The sequence below is a fragment of the Choloepus didactylus genome, chromosome 1, assembly GCF_015220235.1.
Source record: "Choloepus didactylus isolate mChoDid1 chromosome 1, mChoDid1.pri, whole genome shotgun sequence".
In the NCBI taxonomy this organism is placed as follows: domain Eukaryota; kingdom Metazoa; phylum Chordata; class Mammalia; order Pilosa; family Megalonychidae; genus Choloepus; species Choloepus didactylus.
In genome coordinates, this window is record NC_051307.1 from 157,435,699 (window position 1) to 157,457,549 (window position 21,851).

At 35.4% G+C, this 21,851-nt stretch overlaps 1 protein-coding gene across 8 annotated transcripts in view; it reads left to right on the forward strand.

The window, feature by feature from the left end:
* The window catches only part of PIK3CB (phosphatidylinositol-4,5-bisphosphate 3-kinase catalytic subunit beta), a 281,740-nt gene that overhangs the window by 156,480 nt on the left and 103,409 nt on the right, over positions 1-21,851 (forward strand). The window lies entirely within an intron of this gene.

Genomic DNA, 21,851 nt, shown 5'->3' on the forward strand with positions numbered 1-21,851 from the left:
TGAATTTCCATTGTCTCCATTATTTGAATAACTCACTGTTATGTTCAAGAATGTCACAGGGTTTAAATTTTTTTTCACAATTACATGAGAGATAGAATGTAGCAATCTGTCATAAGATTATTAAGAATTTTTGTTTAAAAGTATTCTTTGAAGAGTTAGAGATCCATTTGAAAGACTGACATTGTTTTTTCAGTATATATTATGTAGAAGAAATTGCTTTAGATCAGAAATTCAGCAAGGGAAATTTAAGGCAAAACTATGGGTCACATGTTTCTATGCAAGTTTACCCTCTTCTCTCAGCCTTTTTATTTTTATTTTTTTAACTTGCTGAGCACAGAGAAAATGTAATACTATTTCCTAGAAGAAAATAGATGACTACATTATAGACCACTAGCTGTTAACACGTGGGGATTTATTGCACAATCCCACACAATTAAATAAAGATCTGACACTTTAGTCTCAAAAGTGTAAATAAAGCATTTTTCCTATTTTGTTTGGCAAGAAATTAAGTAATAGTTTTGTGGTCCAATAAATAGATTCAGTTAGTTTGAGTTATTTGCTGGCATGATGATATATTCAGAAGCACTTTGCCAAAAATTACCAATGACTTGCTTTTGTATGTCCATTACTTTGGGTAGCTGTCGTTAAAATAAGGGGTTTGGTCTTATATTTTCAGTTAGATTTTTCTTTTTAATAATGTGCTAATGTTCATTTAGCCTCTAATTTCAGTTTCTGTGGTAGTTCCACTTTTACTTTTAATTTAAATTTTCTTTATTAATTTTTTTTCAAATACTAAAGTTTAACATTGTTGCAGCAACTGAAAAGGTCCAAACATGATTAAAGATAAAATTCTAATCTCTCCTCCACATCTCATTACCATCATAAGAAAATAGAACTCAAAAACAAGTCTTGTGAATGTCCTTCATGTTTGTACAACTATATGTATGGATTGGTTTGTCAAAAAAAAAGAGAGAGAGAGGTGATATTGTATACATTATTCTACAACTTATTTGCTTTGTAATACCTCTTGAACAGTTTTGTTTTCAATAGAATTCCTTCGGCATTTCATTCTTAAATGGAGAAATTATAGTCAAATCTACCTTCGGATCCTATAGAGTATATTATATATATGGCTTTGTTCAGTGATTTATAGGTATAATTGTTTAATTTACAAAGTAACAAATAAGAATTCCTACTTGTTCTTCCAACACTCAAGTTGTTATATTTGTCTCCTATTGATAATTTCATCAGTTCCTTCTTTTGTAGTTCATTTTTCTTTACAGCCCTTTATTGTTAACTTTCTTCCTAAAAAAGATCAAAGAAGTCTTCACTATATGCTCTTTTTCTCTTTTTAAAGGAATGCTTCATTCCTTTTCTAGTAGTCAAAAAAACCTAGTCATTCACACTTTGTTTTATTTCAAAAGGTTTTCCAGCTTCCATCATCTATGTCAAGCAGTATTGATTCTATTGTTCGTGGTCATGTGTTCCAGGGAGGAGTAACACATTTAATGACATGTACTATTTACAGTATCCCACCCCTCCTCCCACCCCATCTAACTCTTTAGTTGGGTCTCTTCTTCTCTTTTACTCCCCCCCCTCCACCATGGGAATATATAGTTGAATTTGTGTAAGTTAAATGCAGTTATAATATGACTTCTCTGTAGATATACCTCATTGGTTTTTTTTCTTTTTTTTAATTAAGATTTATTCACATACCATACAGTCATCCAAAGTATATAATCCACTGATCACATTACCATCATATAGTTGTTCATTCATCATTCCCGATCTATTTTTTTTTTTTGACATTTTCCTTGTACCAGAAAAAGTGAAAGTAAGAATAAAAAATTAAGAGTAAAAACAGAACACCCAAATTGCCCCCCCACCCTTTTTCCTTTAGTTTTTTTTGCCCCCATTTTTTTACTCTTTCATCCATATACTGGATAAAGGGAAGTGTGATCCACATGGCTTTCACAATCACATTGTCACCCCTTGTAAGCTCCATTGTTATAAAATCTTCTTCAGGATTCAAGGCTACTGGGTTGTAGTTTGATGGTTTCAGGTATTTACTACTAGCTATTCCAATTCATTAAAAGCTAGAGTTATCTATATTGTGCCCACCAGAGTGACCTCTCGGCTCCTTTTGGAATCTCTCAGCTACTGAAACTTTATTTCATTTCATTTCACATCCCCCTTTTGGTCAAGAAGATGTTCTCCATCCCATGATGCCAGGTCTAGATTCCTCCTCTCCGAGAGTCATATTCCATGTTGCCAGGGAGATTTACTCCCCTGGGTGTCAGATCCCACGTAGGGGGTAGGGTAGTGATTTCACCTGCCAAGTTGGCTTAGCTAGAGGGAGAGGGCCACATCTGAGCAACAAAGAGGCATTCAGGGGGAGACTCTTAGGCACAATTATAAGCAGACCTAGCCTCTCCTTTGCGGTAAGAGACTTCCCAAGGGCAAGTCCTGTGATAGAGGGTTCGACACATTGAACCACCAGTCCTCAATGTTTGTGAGCACATCAGCAGCCGTCCAGATGGGGAAGCCCAACACTTCTGCATTTTCCCCCAGCTCTTCGGGGGGGCTCTGCATATTTTTTTCATTGTTATTTTTTTAGATTAACTATTAATTATATCAAAAAATTAAAAAAAAAAAAAAAACATTTCAAATAAACCAAAACAAGGTAATAAGAAAAAGACATCTAACCTAAAATAACTACATTGCTTCCATGTTCCTACTCTACCCCAAGAAAATATGCAGACTATAAACCAGCAAAGGAGTAAGAAAGACAGGTAACCTAAGATAACATTTCTATGAATTTGTTCCTACCATACCCACCAGGAATGAACAAACCGTAGTCATTCCTGGGTATTCCCAGAACATTAAATTTACCCACAATAAGTTATCATGGGTAAATATATCTCATTTTTTTTATTGCTACAATTAGTAGGTCCAGTGTAATGTTAAAGAAAAGTCTGCAAAAAGGGATAGCTTTATATCTGTCTTTCACAGCTTTTTTCTTTCCTTAATGCATTGGGTAGGACCTTGAGTACAATGTTAAATAGAAGTGATGAGAGTAGGAAAAACAGACATTCTTGTTTTGTTCCCAATCTTAAAGGAAAGCATTCAGTCTTAACGTTTAAGTATAATGTTAACTATAAGTTTTTCATAGATGCCCTTTATTAGATTCAGGAAGCAACGTGCTCTTCTATTCCTCCTTTGCTGAGAGTTTTATCCTCAGCATGAAAGAATGTTACATTTTGTCAAATGCTTTTTGTGCATTTATTGGGCTGATCATATGTTTCTTTTCTTTCTTTCTTCCTTTTTTTTTGGGGGGGGGGTTGTTGTCCTTTCAATATCCTTCCCCTCTCCTCTTTTTGGAATGAGTTTGTTTAGGATTGCTGTTATTTTTTCTTTATATTTCCTTCCAGACATCTGGGCCTGGAGTTTTCTTTTTGGGAAGGTTTTAAACTAGAAATTTAATTTTTTAAATGGACATAGAAGAATTCAGATTTTCTTTTTCCTTTTGTGTTATTTTGGTATTCTTTGTCCTAAGAGTCTGTCTCTCTTAAGTTTTTAAATTTATTGGCATAAAGTTCATAATATCCCCTTATTAGTTTTCTATTGTTGCTTAACAAATTACCACAAACATAGCAGCTTAAAACAACAACCATTTATTAGTATTAGCTCACAATTCTGTAGGTCAGAAGTCTAGGCATGGCATAACTTGGTTTTCTGCTCATGGTCTTAAAAGGCTGAAATTCATGCATTGATTGAGCTGCCTTCCTTTCTGGAGGCTCTGGAGAAAAATCGGCTTCCAAGCTGATTCAAGTTGTTGGCTGTTCCTTGCTGGTTTGAGGTCTCATGTTTCCTTGCTGGCTACTGGATAGGGTTCCTCTCAGTTTCTAGAGGCTGCTTCCAGTCTTTGTCATGTGGCCCTGCCCATATTTAGATCCAACAGTGGAAAACTTCTCAAGCATCAAATTCTTATCAAGCTTTCAGTCTCTAGGCAGGAAGAGCCCAATCACTAAGGGTTAATCATAGAGTATAACCTAATATTGGAGTGAATTCCATTATATTCACAGTCTCAGCGATTATAGAGGGTCTATATGATAGAAATCTGTCTATGCCATCTCCTATTAACCTTTTAATGTCTGTAAGATCTGTGGTGATACGTCTCATTCCTGATACTGGTGATATTGTGTCTTCTCTCTTTTCTTGTTTCTTAGACAGTTTATCAATTTTTGTCAGTTTTTTGGTTCTTTATCAGAGTTTATCAATTTTATTGATCTTTACAAAGAAACAGCTGTTGGTTTTTTCTTTCTGTGTTTTTTGTTTAATATATGTCTGTTCTTTATTCTTTGTTTCTTTCTACTTAATTGGTTTATTTGTTCGTCTTTTTCTAGCTTTTGACATTAGAACCTAGTGACACTAGTCTTTGGTTCTTTTCTATTATTAGTGTTAAAGCTCTACATTTCTAAGCCCTACTACAGCTGCTTCCCATTTTGATATTTTAAAAAAAATTTTCATTCTGTTCAAAATTATTTCTAATGTCTTTATGATTTCTTCGTTGACCTGTAGTTTATTTAGAAGCAAGTTGTTTAATTTTCACATATTTGGGGATTTTCCTCATATCTTTCTGCTTTTGATTTCTAACAATTATTGGAGACAGAGAAAATTCCTTGTATGATTTCCATCCTTTTAAAGGTGAGGATTTTATTTTTAAGTTTCAACATTTAGCTTGTCTTGGTTAAAGTTCCATGCTTGGTAGAAAACAATGTGTATTCTGTTGTTGGGTGGAGTACTCTGTATCAATTAGGTGACCATAGTTGGTAGTGTTTGTGCAGGTTTGAAACTGTTATGTACCTGAGGAAAGATTATGTTCTTTAATGCAGTCTTGTGGGGGCAGACTTATTATTGGCGGGATCTTTTGATTAGGTTGTTTCCATGGAGATCTGACCCACCCAACTATGGGTAAGACTTTTTGATTACATTATTTCCATTTGGGATGGGTCTTGATTAGTTTACTGGAGTCCTTTAAGAACGCTCATGGAGAGAAGGAGCTCAGAGAAGCTGAGAGAAACATTTTGGAGAGAAGCTAAGATATGTAATACAGAGTTTGCCCCCAGGAGAAGCTAAAAGCTGACACAGACCCAGATGTTGGGAGATGCAGACAGAAAGACATTTGGAGATGCTAAGCTGAGAGATGAAGCCCCGAGTTTGCCCTGGAGAAGCTAAGAAAGGACCACCGGACACTTAGAGAGAAATGCACTGGGAGAATAAGCAAGGATGCAAAGAAGCAGAGAGAGAGAGAAGCTAAGAGAGACAGAAGCCCAGAGACATTTTAAAGAAAGCCATTTTGAAACCAGAGCCCAGGAGCAAAGACCAGCAGACGTCAGCCACATGCCTTCCCAGTTGACAGAGGTGTCCCGGGCGCCATCAGCCTTTTTTCAGTGAAGGTATCCTCTTGTTGTTGCCTTTGTTTGGACACTTTTATGGCCTTAGAACTGTAAATTTGTAACCTAATAAATCCCCTTTATGAAAGCCAATAAAAAAAATGCCAATCTACTTCTGGTATTTTGCATAATGGCAGCTTTTGCAAACCAGAACAGTGTTGATTAAGTCTTCTATATTCTTGATCAGTTTTTAATTTTAGATCATGTATTTTTATGTCCGGAAGTTCTATTTGGTCCATTCCACCTATTTTTTCTGTTGCTGCTCAGCCTTTTGGTTTCTTATCTAAGAAATCACTACCAAACCCAAGGTTTCCCATTATATTTCATTTAAAATTTTTTTCTGTCCTTCTGTTTGTGGCCCTGATAGGGGCATAATCAAGGGACAAGCAGGCAAAGAGCATCAGTTTTCTGACTGAATGACAGGGGAAGGAGCCCAGGCAACCAAAAAGTATTTGGAAGAATGCAGAGTGTGAGGAGCTCAGAAAGCAACCTCTTAAAGTTGTTTTGAACTTCTAGGCTTATCCCTGAATTGTTAATATATAAATCTGAGCCTTAACAGTATATGTAGACTTTGAGAATTGCATTGTGGGATAGATCACTATCCAAGTGTCAGATTGGCCAATGGGTGGTACACACACAAGACAGATCCAAATAGCCATACAGAGAATTTGAAGAACCACAGCTCACAGAAGCCTGGTTGTATTTGCAGCCTGAACAAACCACTGTCTCCTAAAACAAAAATACCAACATTCTCTGTAGTTTAGAAAGATCTAGGGTCTCATAACATAGTATTGAAAATGTCTAGGATGTAATTCCAACTTGTTTCATACTATATATACAATAATATATTATTTATAAATATATATTATATACAAATTATATATAAATTTATAAATTATTAATTCAAAATAGAAAGAACTAGGAAATTCTCATTGCATGGAAAAATGATAATCAACAGATGTCAATGCCAATCTGACACAGAATAAGGACCATATGGAAATTTTAGAATTGAAAAATATACTGACTGAAATTAAAACTCACTGAATGGGCTCAGTAGCAGAATGGTAATGAAAAAGGAATTTGCTAATGAACTTGAAGATAAATCAATAAAAGTTTCCAATTTGAACAACAGAGAGAAAAATGATTAAGAGGTGGGGGTGGGGGCTCAACAGAGTTTCAAAGACCTGTGGAATAATACAAGAAGGTCTAACATCTGTCTTCTGAGCCCCAGCAAGGAGAGGAAATAAACTGTTAAAAGAAATAATTGTTGAAAACTTTTCAAAGTTGGTGAACGATGTAAACATATAGATTTAAGAAGCTCAGGAAACCCCAAAGGGATTAAATAAGAGAAATGCAGACCCAGACACATCCCATATTGCACTTAATAGTCATAAATCATATACTTACATGGGACTCAGCACTCCTAACCTATGTATGTGTATGTATATGTATGTGTGTATTTTTTATATGTGTAAAATCTAAGGAAACTGTATCTTATTTTTATCTTCTTATTTAAGTGCCTAGAGCACTAAATAAATACTTATTTAGTGAGGTAATACATTTTAACATTAAACCATCTCAAACATCAGATTGTTAAGATTCTCATACCCTTAGTTAAAGACAGCTTGGTACTACTACCTACACAAACCATAACAAGCATATATCCTCAAAAATGATCAAGGATGCAAAGTGATATACTTCATAAAAACATGGGAATTATTGCCTATTTATGCTACCGATCTTTTTTTGGCGGGTGGTGGTGGTTACTATTTCAAGACAAACATGTAGTGGCTTTTGGCTGTATTGTGGAACAAGAAGGAAATTAGGCATTGATGATGGGAGAGTTTCATGTTTTGCCCAACTCAAAATGTTTTTAATAGGTGAGTCCAGAAATGCAGTCTGTGTGTTGACTTGGCACATTTGTCCCTGCTGTAGCACAGTGGCAAGTCCTTTCCAAGAAGAAGCTTGCCTTCACTTGCTCTCCAAATGTTGTGAAGCATGTGAAAGGAGTGTCTTTTTGAAAGTTTGCTAAAGTGGACAATAAAGCATATGACTGTGTGAAGGGACCATCATGATACCTTAAAATTTTTTCCTTTTAGAAGTCTGAAGATTACTCAAACCAAGCATCAGGTGATAAAAGTTCAGAGATGGTTTTTCTTACAGTTTTTTTGAAAACAAAACTTCCTTTTTATGCTTGTTACCAGGGGAGATTCTAAGGTCAGAAAACATAACTTCTTCATTTCCTCTATATGTAGCTCATTTTTTCTACTATTCTTTGTTTTTCTTTCTCAGAAACTGTCAGTAAATGAGATGCTAGCATTTTTTATTAGATAAGTCATAGATTTACAGAACAATAATATAAAAATTAGTCTTCCCATACACCCTCTATTGTTGACATTTTGCATTAGAGTAGTACTTTAGTTACAATTGGTGAAAGAATATTAATTTTGTAGTATTAACTATAATCCATAGTTTACATTAGGTATATATTTTTCCCCATATACCACGCTTTTATTAACACATTGTATTAGTGTGGTACATTTTTTATAATTCATGAAAGTACATTTTTATACTTGTACTATTAACTATAGTCCATCATTTACAATAGGGTTCACTGTGTTATACAGTCCTGTGTTTTATCTTTTGATTTTTATTCTAGCAACGTATATACTACCTAAAATACCCTCATTAAATACATTCACATATATACTTGAGTGCTGTTAATTACACTCACAATAATGTGCTACCATTACCACCATCGTTTCCAAATTTTACAACTAACCTAAAGAAAAGCTCTGTGTATTTTAAGCATTAACTCCCCATTCTCTACCCCCAGCCCAGCCCCTGGGAGCCAATATTCTAGATTCTAACTCTTATGAGTTTCCTAATTCAAATTATTTTGTATCAGAGGAATCATAAAATATTTGTCCTTTTCTGTTTGGCTTCTTTCACTCAGCTTAATGTCTTCAGTGTTCTCCCATGTTATCACATGTATCAGGATTTGATTCCTTTTTAGGGCTGAATAATATTCTATTGTATATATATATACCACATTTTGTTTATCCATTCATTGATTGATTGACACTTGAATTGCTTCCACCTTTTGGCAATTGTGAATAATGCCGCTATGAACATTGGTGTGCAAATATCTGTTTGAGTCCCTGCTTCCATTCTTTTGGGTATATACCTAGTATAGGGATATTCTACATTTAGCTTTCTGAGAAACTGACTTAACTGTCTTTCACAGGGGCTGCACTATTTTACATTCTCTCCAGCAATGAATGAGTGTTTCTGTTTCTTCACATCCTCTCCAACACTTGTAATTTTCTTTTTTTTTTGATAGGAGCCATCCTAGTGGGTATGAAATGATATGTCATTGTGGTTTTGATTTGCATTTCTCTAATACCTAGTGATGTTTAGGATCTTTTCATGTGCTTTCTGGCTATTTGTATATTTTCTTTGTAGAGAAGTCTATTCAAGTCTTTTGCCAATTTTTAAATTAGTTTTTTTGTCTTTTTGTTGGTAAGTTGAAGCGTTTCTTTATATTCTGGATATTAAACCCTTATCGGATGTGTGGTTTCCAAATATTTTCTACCATTGGGTAGCTTGTCATTTTACTTTCATGATAAAGTCCTTTTAGGAACAAAAGTTTTTAATTTTGTTGAGGTTCTATTTATCCATTTTATATTTTGTGCCTGTGCTTTGGGTGTAAAGTCTAAGAAACCTTGCCTACAAGATTGTGACGCTGCTTCCCTATATTTTCTACTGGGTGTTTTATAGTCCTGGTTCTTATATTTATGTTTTTGATCATTTTGAGTTAATTTTTGTACATCGGGATCCTCTTTCATTCTTTTGCATATGGATAGCCAGTTCTTCCAGGACCATTTGTTGAAGAGACTGTTCTTTCCAAATTGAGTGGACTTGGCCGCCTTCTTAAAAATCAATTGGCCATAGGTGTGAGGGTCTATTTTTGGACTCTTTATTTGATTCTGTGGTTGATATATCTATCCTTCTGCCAGTACCATGCTGTTTTGACCACTGTAGCTTTGTAATAAGCTTTAAAGTCAGAAAGTGTGAGTCCTTCACTTTGTTCTTTTTCATATGTTTTTGGTTATTTGGAGCCCTTTGCCGTTCCATATAAATTTGATAATTGGCTTTACCATTTCTACAAAGTAGGCTGTTGGAATTTTGATTGCGATTGCGATGAATGTGTAAATCAGTTTGGGTAGCATTGACTTCTTAATGGTATTTAGCCTTTCAATACATGAATATGGAATGTCCTTCCATTTATTTAGGTCTTCTTTGATTTTTTTTAGCAATGTTTTATGCTTTTCTGTGTACACGTCCTTTTCATCCTTTGTTAAATTTATTCCTAGATATTTTAGTTGCTTTTGTGAATGAAATGCTTGATTTCTTCTTCTGAATGGTCATTGCTATGTATACAAATAACATGAATTTTTGGGTGTTTATCTTGTACACTACCACTACACTGAATTCATTCATTAGCTCTAGAGTATTTGTTGTGGATTTTTTGAGATTTTCTATATGTAAGATCATATCATCTGCAAATAGGGAAAATTTTACTTTTTCCTTTCCAGTTTGAATGCCTTTTATTTCTTTTTCCTGCCTAATTGCTGTTGCAAGACTTCCAGTGCAGTGTTGAACTACATTGGTGACAGTGGGCACCCTTGTCCTTTTCCTGATCTTAGAGGGAAAGCTTTCAGTCATTCACCATTAAGTAGGATGTTAGCTGTGTGCTTTTCATATATGCCCTTTATCATACTGAAGTTTATCAAGAAGGGGAGCTGGATTTTTTTTTTTTTGAACTTCTTAACATTGTTTATTGGATTATTGTATATTCTTTTTTTTTAAATTTAGCTTTACTGAGATAAAGTCATATATCATACAGTCATCCACAGTGTACAGTCAGTTGCTCACAGTATCATCAAATAGTTGCGTATTCATTACCAGAATCAGCACTTGACCATATTCAGTACTCCAAAAATAAATAAATAAATAAATAAATAGATAGATAAATAAATAAATAAACAACAATAATAAAAAAAGGTGAAAGAATAAATTAAAATACAATACAATAATAAGGTCTGACAGCACCACTACCAAGAATCCAATATACCTCTGTTATATCTCCCTCTCATAGACATTTAGCTTTGTTATAGTGCCTTTGTTACATTTAATGGAAGCATATTACAGTGTTAACTGTTTAATTGTAGACTCCAGTTTGCATTGATTATATTTTTTCCCCAACCATCCCTTTTTCAGCACCTTGCAAGGTTGACCTTCATTTGTTCTCCCACATGTAAAAACATTTTTATATTTATACATCTAGTCAATTTTGTCAAATGCCTTTTCTGGATCAATTGAGAGGATCATGCGGTATTTTTCCCTTATTATGTTCATCTTGTGTGTGATATTGATTTTCTTATGTTGACTCACAATTGCATACCAGGCATTAATCCCCCTTGATCATGGTTTATGATTCTTTTAATATGCTGTTGGATTTTTTTGGCTATGTTTACTAGTATTTTGTTGAGAATTTTTCATCTATATTCGTAAGAGATGTTGGTCAGTAGTTTGTGGTACAGCCTTGGTATGAGGGTGATGTTGGTCTTATAGAATGAATTAGGGAGTGTTCCCTCCTCTTTAGTGTTTTGGAAGAGTTTGAGCAGAATTGGTGACAATTCTGCTTGGATTCTTTGGTAGAATTCCCCTGTGAAGCCATCTGGTCCTGGGCTTTTCTTTGTTGGGAGGTTTTAGTTAACGGATTCAATTTCTTTAGTAGTTACTGGTGTGTTGAGAGCTTCTTTTCCTTCTTGAGTCACTGTAGATAGTTTGCATATTTCTAAGAATTTGTCCTTTTCATCTAGGTTATCTAATTTATTAGTGTACAGTTGTTCACAGTATCCTCTTATAGTCCTTTTTATTTCAGCTGTGGGGTAGTAATGCCCTCTTTTCACTTCTAAATTTCATTATTTGTGTCCTCTTTGTAAGTCTAGCTGAGGGTTTGTCAATTTTATCAGTCTTTTCAAAGAACCAACTTCTTGTTTTATTGATTTTCTCTATTGTTATTTTTTGTTGTTTTCTTTTTCATTTACCTCTGCTGTAGTCTTTGTTATTTCCTTTCTTCTCGCTTTGGGTTTAGTTTGCTCTTTTTTCCCTAGATCTTCCAATTTTGAGGTTGGGTCTCTGATTTGGAGTCTTCTTTTTTTTAATGTAAGCATTTAGATCTATAAATTTCCCTTGTATTACTGCCTTTGCTACATTCCATAAGTTTTGGTATGTTGTGTTTTCATTTTCATTCACTTCAAGATATTTAGTATTTTCCCTTGTGACTCTTTAACCCACTGGTTGTTTAAAATATGTTGTTTAATTTCCATATATTTGTGAATTTTCCGTTTCTCCCTGTGTTACTGATTTCTATCTTTATTTTGTTGTGGTCAGAGAAGATAATTGTATGACCCTAGTATTTCTTAATTGATTGAGACTTGTTTTGTGACCTAAGATAAGGTCCATCTGGGAGAGTTATCCACATGCACTTGAGAAGAATGGGTATTCTCTTGCTGTTGGGTGAAATGTTCTATATGTGTCCATTAGGTCTAGTTGGTTTAAAGTATTGTTCAAGTCTTGTATTTTCTTACTGATCTTCTGTCCAGATGTTCTATCTGTTATTGAAAGTGGCATATTAAAGTCTCCTGGCATTAACATAGAACCATCAATTTCTCTCTTCCAATCAGTATTTGCTTCATATTTTGGTTGGGCTCTACTGTTAGCTGCATATATATTTATAATTGTTACATCTTCTTGTTGAATTGACCCCTTTCTCTGTGTGTAATGACCATCTTTTTCTCTTGTAACTGTTTTTGACTTAAAGTCTAATTTATCTGATATTGGTATAGCTACCCTCACCATCTTTTTGTTATTACCTGCATATACATTTTTTCCCCATCCTTTCACTTTCAATTCGTTTCTTTGAAGTTAAGATAAGTTTCTTGTAAATAGCACATAGTTAGATCATACTTTTTTATCCATTCTGCCAATCTCTGCCTTTTGACTGGAGAGTTTAAGCAATTTACATTAAAAGTAACTTCTGACAATACAGGAATTTCTTCTCCCCTTTTGTTATTTAGCCTTTGTATGTCTTGTACCTTTTTTGTCCTTTAATTCTTCCAGTAAAGCCTAGTTTTAATTTATTTGATTTTTTGTGCTTGTGTTTTACCATATTGAGTACCTTCTCTTTACTGTCTGGATGCATTTTTCATCTCTTTTCCTTATGATTTCTATGGGGCTAAAATTTAACATCCTAAATATATAGCAATTATATTTGGTTTGATAGCAACTTCAGTAGGGTACATATATACTTTTCCTATGCCCCTGTGATCCTCACCTTTTTTTATTTTTTGTACTTGTTACCACTTACATCTTTGTACATATTTTAGGTCCAAAATCTTAGATTTATCATTACTTTTTATGCATTTGCATTTTAGCGCCTATAGAGGGTAAGAAGTACAGTTACATACCAGAAAATACAGTATAATACTGGCATTTATATTTACCCAAATGGTTACCTTTACTGCTGTTCTTTACTTTTTTATGCTGCTTTGAACCACTCTCTGGTTTCCTTTTAGTCTGAAGAGCTCCCTTTAGCATCACTTGTAGGGCAGGTCTAGTTGGGATGAACTCCCTCAACTTTTATCTGTCTGGGAATGTCTTAAATCTTCCCCTCATTTTTGTAAGAATGTCTCTCTGGGTATAAAATTTTAGGTTGACAGTTTTTTCTTTTAGCTCTTTAAGTATTTCAGCCCACTGCCTTCTTACTGCCATGGTTTCTGATGAGAAATCGGGACTCAGTCTAATTAGTACTCTCTTGTACATAACACATTGCTTTTCTCTTGTGGCTTTCAATTCCTTGTCCTTTGCATTTGATAGTGTGACTAATATATGACATATTTTTACATCAATATATGGTGTATTTTTCTTCATGATTTTCCTGCTTGTTTTTTTCTGAGCTTCTTGGATGTGCATATTCCTGTTTTTTGCTAAGTTTTTGAAGTTCTGTGTCATTATTTCTTTAAATAGTCCTTCTGCCCCTTTCTCTCTTTCTTCTACCTCTGTTCTCCCCATAATGTGTATATTGGTGTGCTTCATAGTGTCTCAGAGGTGTGTTAGGCTATTTTTGTTTTTCATAATTCCTTTTTCTTTCTGCTCATCAGCCTGACTTATTTCAAGCCTCTTGCCTTCGAGTTCATTGATTTTTTCCTTCTGTCAGCTCCCATCTATTCTTGAAGCCCTCCTGTGAATTTTTAATTTCAGTTATTGTGGTCTTCAACTCCAGTAGTTCTATGTGGTTCCTTTTTAAAATTTCTCTTTACTAAGATTCTCATATTTCTCATTCATTGTTTTCCTGATATCCTTTAGTTCTTCCTCTGTATTTTCCTTCATCTCCTTGTGCATTTTTTTGATTTTTTTTTAATTGAGATTGTTCACATACTATACAATTATCCAAAGATCCAAAATGTACAATCATTTGCCCATGGTACCATCACATAGCTGTGCATCCATCACCACAGTTAATTTTTTTTTCCATTTTTTGAGCATTTTCATTACTCCGAAAAAGAAATAAAGACACACACAAAAAAGGAAACACAGTCCTCCCATACCCCTAACCACCCCCCTTCCATTATTGATTCATAGTATTGATATGTACATTTGTTACTGTTGATGAAAGAATGTTAAAATACTACTAACTGTAGTATATAGTTTGCAATAGGTATGTATTTATTTCCTATATGCTCCTCTATTATTATCTTCTAGTTATGGTGTCACACATTTATTCTAGTTCATGAAAGAAATTTCTAATATTTGTACAGTTAATCACAGACATTGTCCACCACAAGATTCACTGTTGTATACATTTCCATTTTTTAACCTCCAACTTTCCTTCTGGTGACATACATGACTCTGAGCTTCCCCTTTCCACCACCTTCACACACCATTCAGTACTGTTAGTTATTCTCACAATGTGCTGCCATCACCTCTGTCCATTTCCAAATGTTTGAGTTCATCCCAGTTGAACATTCTACTCATAATAAACAACCACTCCCCATTCTTTAGCCTCGTTCTATATCCTGATAACTTATGTTTCATGTCTATGAGTTTACATATTATAGTTAGTTCATATCAGTGAGACCCTCCAATATTTGTCCTTATGTGTCTTATTTCACTCAATATAGTGCCCTCAAGGTTTCTTCATCAACCCATTTTTTTAAAATTAAATTCAGTTTTATTGAAATGTATTCACAAACCATACAATCATCCATGATGTACAATCAGCTGTTCACAGTACCATCATATAATTATGCATTCATCACCCCAATCTATTTTTGAACATTTTCCTTACATCAGAAAGAATCAGAATCAGAATAAAAGTAAAAAAGTACTTGGATGGGAAAGCCTTTTTTTTTTTTAAGATGGTTTTGTTCAAGCACCATACATTCTGTCCTAAGTAAACAATAGATGGTTCCCTGTATAATCACATATTTATGTATTCACCACCATCGCCACTATCTGTATAAGGACATCTCCATTTCTTCCACAAAGGAGGAGGAAGAGTCAAAGAAGGTAGAGAGACAGGAGAAAAAGAAAGAGAGAGAGAGAGAGAGAGAGAGAGACAGAGAGAGAGAGAGACAGAGACAGAGAGAGAAAACACAACAAAACATGGCAGCTGGAAAGCAACAAAAGGAAACATAGGATTAATCTAAAGTAGAATAAAGAGTCAGACAACATCACCAATGCCAGGAGTCCCATACCCTTCCGCTATGTCCCCCCCACCCACCCATCTGCATTTAGCTTTGGTATATTGCCTATGTTATATTAAAGGAAGCATAATACAATGTTTCTGTTAACTATAGTCTCTAGTTTGCATTGATTGCATTTTTCCCCCAATCCCACCCCATTTTTACTACCCTGAAATGTTGACATTCATTTATTCTACCTGATGTAAAAACATATTTGTACCTTTTATCACAATTGTTAAGCACTCTAGGTTTCACTGAGTTATAGAGTCCCAGTCTTTATCTCTCTTTCCTTCTGGTGTCCCACATGCTCCTAATCTTCCTCTTTCAACCATACTCACAGTCATCTTTGTTCAGTGTACTTACATTGCTGTCCTTCTATCTCCTAAAGTTGTGTTCCAAACCTCTCACTCCTGTCTTTTACTGTCTGTAATGCTCCCTTTAGTGATTCTTGTAGAGCAGGTTATCTTGTTCACAAACTCTGTCATTGTCTGTTTGTCAGAGAATATTTTAAGCTCTCCCTCATATTTGAAGGACAGTTTTGCCAGATATAGGATTCTTGGTTGGTGGTTTTTCTCTTTATATCACCCCACTTCCCTTGCCTCCATGGTTTCTATTGAGAAATCTGTCCTTGTGCATTTTTTAACTCATTTTTCTAAAAGCTTTGTTCAATATGTCCACATTCTGATGTTTTAGTTGGTGTTTTCTGTAATTTTCTCCTCTTCCTTTGGTTGGGCCCTCATTTCCTGTTTCTTCATTTGAGTTGTACTCTTTTGTAGCATCCTGTACAATTTAATATTTTAAAATGTGAATTCTGGGGTTTATTCCCTGAGATGTCTGTTTCTTTGTTTTGCAACCAGCTGTTAATAAGACAGAGATTTTCTAGAGCTTCATCCCTCCTATCAGGAAGGTCTGCCTAAGGTGAATACAGCATGCAGGGTTCTTTCTGGTCCTGTTCCTTGTCTGGGCTTTTACTTGTTAGTCTTTTTTGAGTTCCCCTGTTTACAGGAGTTGTTGGTCCCTTCTGTTTCCCAGGTGACAGATCTCCTCTTACAGGTTTTTGAAGCTGGTGAGCCTTTGGTCCAAATTGTCTGCCTTTATAGTTTCTTAGACTCCTTTCTTTATGTCAAGCTGCTTTAACTGGAGGGAAAATTTGTGGGTGGAGGGGCATGCCAGAGAGGTGTTCTCTAAGTTAGTGTTCCTAGCCAAAGCACTGTCAGGGACCCACAAAGTGGGTGCAGAATGATTTCAAAGTGCCCTGGGGTGGGGATCAGGAAGGGTGCCAAGAGCCTCTTCCACAGCTCCCCAAAGCTGAGCTTCCTGGACTGCCCAACAAATACAGCCCTTCAACTAACTGTCCCCCATAGTCCTTAGGAACCATAGCATCTTTCAGTGTCCTCCCCAGTGGTTTTTGTCCAGGTTGGGTTGAAACAGTGGCCACACTCAGAGCCAGACCCCCAGCCATTGGAAGTTGCCAATTAGAAGCCATTATTGGTGATTGGTTGTGCTCACCCCTGGTCTTGGGGAAGAGTATTTTTTGACCCTTTCTGCCACCAGCGAGGTAGCCAAGGGCTGGACCTCATGGTCATGTGCACAAGAGTGGTGGATGGGTACTGGTAGTCACTACCTTTTTGGAGAGAGCAGTTTATTGTTCTTTACCTAATTTATCAGCTTCTTGTTTCTGGTTTTCCTTGTATGCTGTAAAGTGTTCTTCTGACTCAGGAGTTTCAAAATAGTTATTTAAGACAGTTCCTGCCTGTTTAATAGTTGTTCTGGTTGAAGAACTGGGTCCTGGAGTTCCCTACTCTGTCATCTTCCCACAGTCCTCTCATTTTACCTTTTATGCATCTGTGTTTTTGTTGCTGGAGTTACATAAAATGATTACCATTTATTAATTAAGCCATCCTTAACCTGTTTGTATTATGAGGTGTCCAGTCTACTGTCCTAGTTTTATTTATGTCAGCATAACATTGTTTTAATTATTTTAGTGGTTTTAAACTCATAAAATAATATATTGTTAATATTCATACTATTTTTGACATTGATAATATTAACTTTGAAAATTTTATATTACTACTTAATAGTTTTGATTTCTGTAGATAAACTTTTTAAATATTATTATTATTTATGTTCCTTTTCTAAATTGGGGTAGAAAATTTTTTACCAAGTCAGTTATTGACAAGGTTTTTTTTTTTTTTTTATTAAGATTTATTCACACACCATACAATCATCTAAAATATACAATCAATTGATCACATTACCATCATATAGTTGTTCATTCATCACTCTCATCTATTTTTTTAACATTTCCTTGTACCAGAAAAAGTGATAAGAATAAAAAAAAAATAGTGAAAAGGAACACCTGAATCGTCCCCCCCCTGCCCTATTTTTCCTTTAGTTTTTTGCCCCCATTTTTCTATTCATCCATCCATACACTGGAAAAAGGGAGTGCGATCCACAAGATTTTCCAAAATCACACTGACAAGGTTTTTTTAAGTGAAAAAAAGTAAGCCTAAATAATTCCACTTTTGCATTCATTCAGATAGTAAGTATTTATTGTGTACTGACTGCGTGCTAGATGTTACCTCTGAATAAACTGGGTAGAATTTTTTACTTATTAAAGTATTTCATTGGGTCAGTCTGTATATTTTAGTACTGTTTCTAGTTCAAATTTTACAACTAGCCTTCAAATTAGAGATAATTAGGTTTTTTTTTTGTTTGTTTGAGTCAAGAGACATTTTAATATAAAAACAAATGATCAGTATTTTACACATTTTCTTCAAAAAATCTAGAACAAGGGATCACTTCAAATTTCCATAATAGTTCAACATTGCAGATTGAAAAAGAACTTTTTAGAAAACATCTGAACTTGCTTTGAAATGAAGTTGACTTCCACTTGGTTGCAGAATTCGATTTCTCAGATGATAATGCAGAGTCAAAAGCAGTGGATAAAACTTTACAAATTGCTTGGGCTTATTCCAGGCTGTTGCACTGATAAACCCACAGGCTGTATTCTTCATTGCTTGCGTCTTATGGTTTTCAGAGCCAGTAAGCTTTTTCCTGCTCTCAGACCATCATCATAGTATACCATCTGGATGATTAAATATAGAGCATGCTTCTGCAGAACATCATACTGATCTTATGTTGATTCTTTTTTGTACCATACTTGGAAACTCCCATGATAAATTCTTCCTCCAGAGAACAAAGGCAACTTTACATCTTGCTGGGTAACATCTATATAATTTATCAGGTCTACTGGCCATGCAAGACTTTTTCCCTCAGAGACTCAGTTTTTCTATGGCATCAACATACTTTATTTGAAATTCTGCACAGGTATCTAAATTATTGTTGCTTTGTCCAGAGCTTTTGGTCGAATCTGTTTGAGGCTAGCTACAGTACTGGATCGGGAGAGTCCCCCAAGGCTGGAATCTGTAGACTGCTCTTAGTACTGATTTTACTGCTTTGGGAACTGTTACCTACTGTGTCGTTTTTTGCCTTTCTGAAACGTTTTTCACTATAGCTTGATCCAAAGAAGCTCCCTATAGAATTGAATGCTATTTTATTGCCTTCCAAAGTTCCACAGACAGCAATTGTTCTGGTTTGCTAATGCTGCCATTATGTAAAATACCAGAAATGGATTGGCTTTTATAAAGGGAATTTATTTGGTTACAAAGTTGCAGTCCAAAGGCCATAAAAGCGTCCAAACTAAGGCATCAACAATAGATACCTTTACTGAAGAACGGCCAGTGGCATCTGGGAAACCTTTGTCAGCTGGGAAGGCACATGGCTGGTGTCTGCTCTGGGGTTCTGGTTTCAAAATGTTTTTCCCAGGATGTTTCTCTCTAACTTCTGGGAGTGTTCTCTTTGTTTCTCCCAGGCAAACTCTGGGCTAGCAAAAGTCTGCTTTCAACAGCCATCCCCAAAATGTCACTCTCAACTGCAGCACTGAGCTCCTTCTGTCTGAGCTGTTATAGGGCTTCAGTAAACTAATCAAGACCTATGCTGAGTGGGTGGGGCCACACCTCCATGGAAATATTCTACTCAAAGTATCACTTACAGTTGAGTAAGTCATATCTCCATGGAAACAACCTAATTCAAATGTCCCACAAGATTGGATTAAAAGATCATGGCTTTGTGAGGGACATAATATATCCAAACTGGCACAGCAGTCTGCACAGATAGCTTCCTTTCTTTCTGACATGATCAATTCCTTTAGGAAGAAAGATATGCCTCAGAACTACTGACCCGTCTCTGTTGCTGCTTTTGGTTGGGATCAGAGGGGCACCACTCCAGCAGACGTGCCCGGGGCAGCTCTTCCAGTTCTAATTCTGGTGCCAGCTTTCCGGCTTTCTTTCCCCGGCCTGCCATACCCACTGTTCGTTTTTAAATTCTGTAAAATACTCATTGGAAATAATTTGCCTTTTTAACCATCTTGAACTGTACAAACCAGTGACATTAATTCTATTAACAATATTGTGCTATGATCACCACCATTCATTACCAAAACTTCTCCATCTCCCCAAACAAAAATTCTGTACCCATTAAGCAATAATTCTCCATTCACCATCCTCGCTGCCTCTGATAACCTTTAATCTACTTTCTGTCTATGAATTTGCCTCTTGGAGATATTTCATATGAGTGGAGTCATACAATATTTGTCCTCTTTTTGCCTGGCTTATTTCACTTAGTGTGATGTTTTCTAGTTTCATCCATGTTGCTACTCCATTTTATGGCCAAGTAACATTCCAGTGTATGTATATACCACATTTTGTTTATCCATTCCTCTTTTCAATGGCACTTGGGTTGTTTCCAGCTTTTGGCTATTTTAAATAGTGGTGCTATGGGTATTGGTATGCAAATATCTATTTGAGTCCCTACTTTCAACTCTTTGGGGTGTATACATAGGAGTGGAATTGCCAGGTCATATTGTAGTTATATATTTAATTTTATAATTATATTTTCCATGGTGCACACTCTTTTATACTCCCATCAGCAATGTATCAGGTTCCAATTTCTTCATATCCTCCTCAATACTTGTTACTTTCAGTTTTTAAAAAATATTAATTAGCCTTCTGGTGAGTGTCAAGTGATATTTCATTGTGATTTTGATTTGCATTTCCCTAATGGTTAATGATGTTGATCATATTTTTATGTGTTTATTGGCCATTTGTATATCCTCTTTGTAGAAATGTCTGTTCAAGTACTTTTATCCGTTTTTAAATTGGGTTGCTTGTCTTTTTGTTCTTGTGTTTTTATGTATTTTGTTGTTTATATATTTTGGAGTTTATATATTTTGGATATTAAACATATATATGGCTTGAAGATATTTTCTTTTCATTCTCTTGGTAGTACCCTTTAATGTACAAAAGTTTTTAGCTTTGATAAAGTTTAATTGATTTTTTTTCCCTTTCTTCCTTTTGCCTTTTGTATCATATTTAAGAAATCATTGCCAAATTCAAGGTCATAGAGATTTGCCCTTATGTTTTTTTCTAAGCGTTTGTGGAGTGAATTGCATTATGGTGCACTGTGGGAACGCAGGCTCAGGCACAACAGAAACTTTCAGCAAACACCCTCTATTACTTAGCACAAAGGGTCCAAAAGAGCAGGGGAAGTGATCCTAATTATGGCCAGTGTCCTGGGGAGGCCAACTGCTCAGGTCAGGGTCAGTGGATGGCAGCTCTGCACACCCCACTTCATATTGGAGAGGACAGACAAATTTATGCTGCACAAGTGCTGGGTATTTATACATCCCAGGGGAGGGGGCCCTGCTGCTGAGTGTTCCTGCCCTGATAAGCATCTGGAGCTGCCTGTTCCTGGTTTTGGGTTCAGGGTATGGTCAGACTGTTTAGTTAGACCTAACGGCTGTCCCTGGCTGCAAAATTATTAAATTTAATAGTATTAAATATTTTAAAAATATCTGCACATGAAGTAAAGGAGGTGGGTAGGTGAGGGCTGGGAGGTGGCCACTTAGCATGTCCAGGACTTTCTCAGTTAAGTTATATAGTTTTAGGTTTTTGCATTAGGTCTTTGATCCATTTGGAGTTAGTTTTTTATATAGTGTAAGGCAAGGGTCCATTTTCATTCTTTTGCGTGTGTTATCGTTTTCCCAGCTCCATTTGCTGAATAGACTATTCTTTCCCTATTGAATGTCTTGACGCCCTTATCAAATATCATTTGATCATCAAACTCTCTCAACTCTCAGTTCTCATTACAGAACTACATTGATTACTGTAGTTTTGTAGTAAGTTTTGAAATTAGAAGTGTGAGTTCTCCAACTTTGCTCTTCATTTTCAAGATTGTTTTCACTATTCAGAGTCCTTTGAAATTCTGTAAGAATTTTAAGGTTTCTTTATTTCTGCAAAAAAGAATGCTGTTGGGATTTTGATAAGGATTGAATTGAATGCGTAGATTGCTTTTTTGTAGAATTGTTATTTTCACAATATTATGTCTTTCAATCCATGAACACAAGATGTCTTTCCCATTTGTTTAGATCATCTTTAATTTCCTTCAGCAATGTTTGTAGTTTTCAGTGTATAAATCTTGTGCTTGTTTACGTTTTTTTCTCAGTATTTTGTTCTTTTTG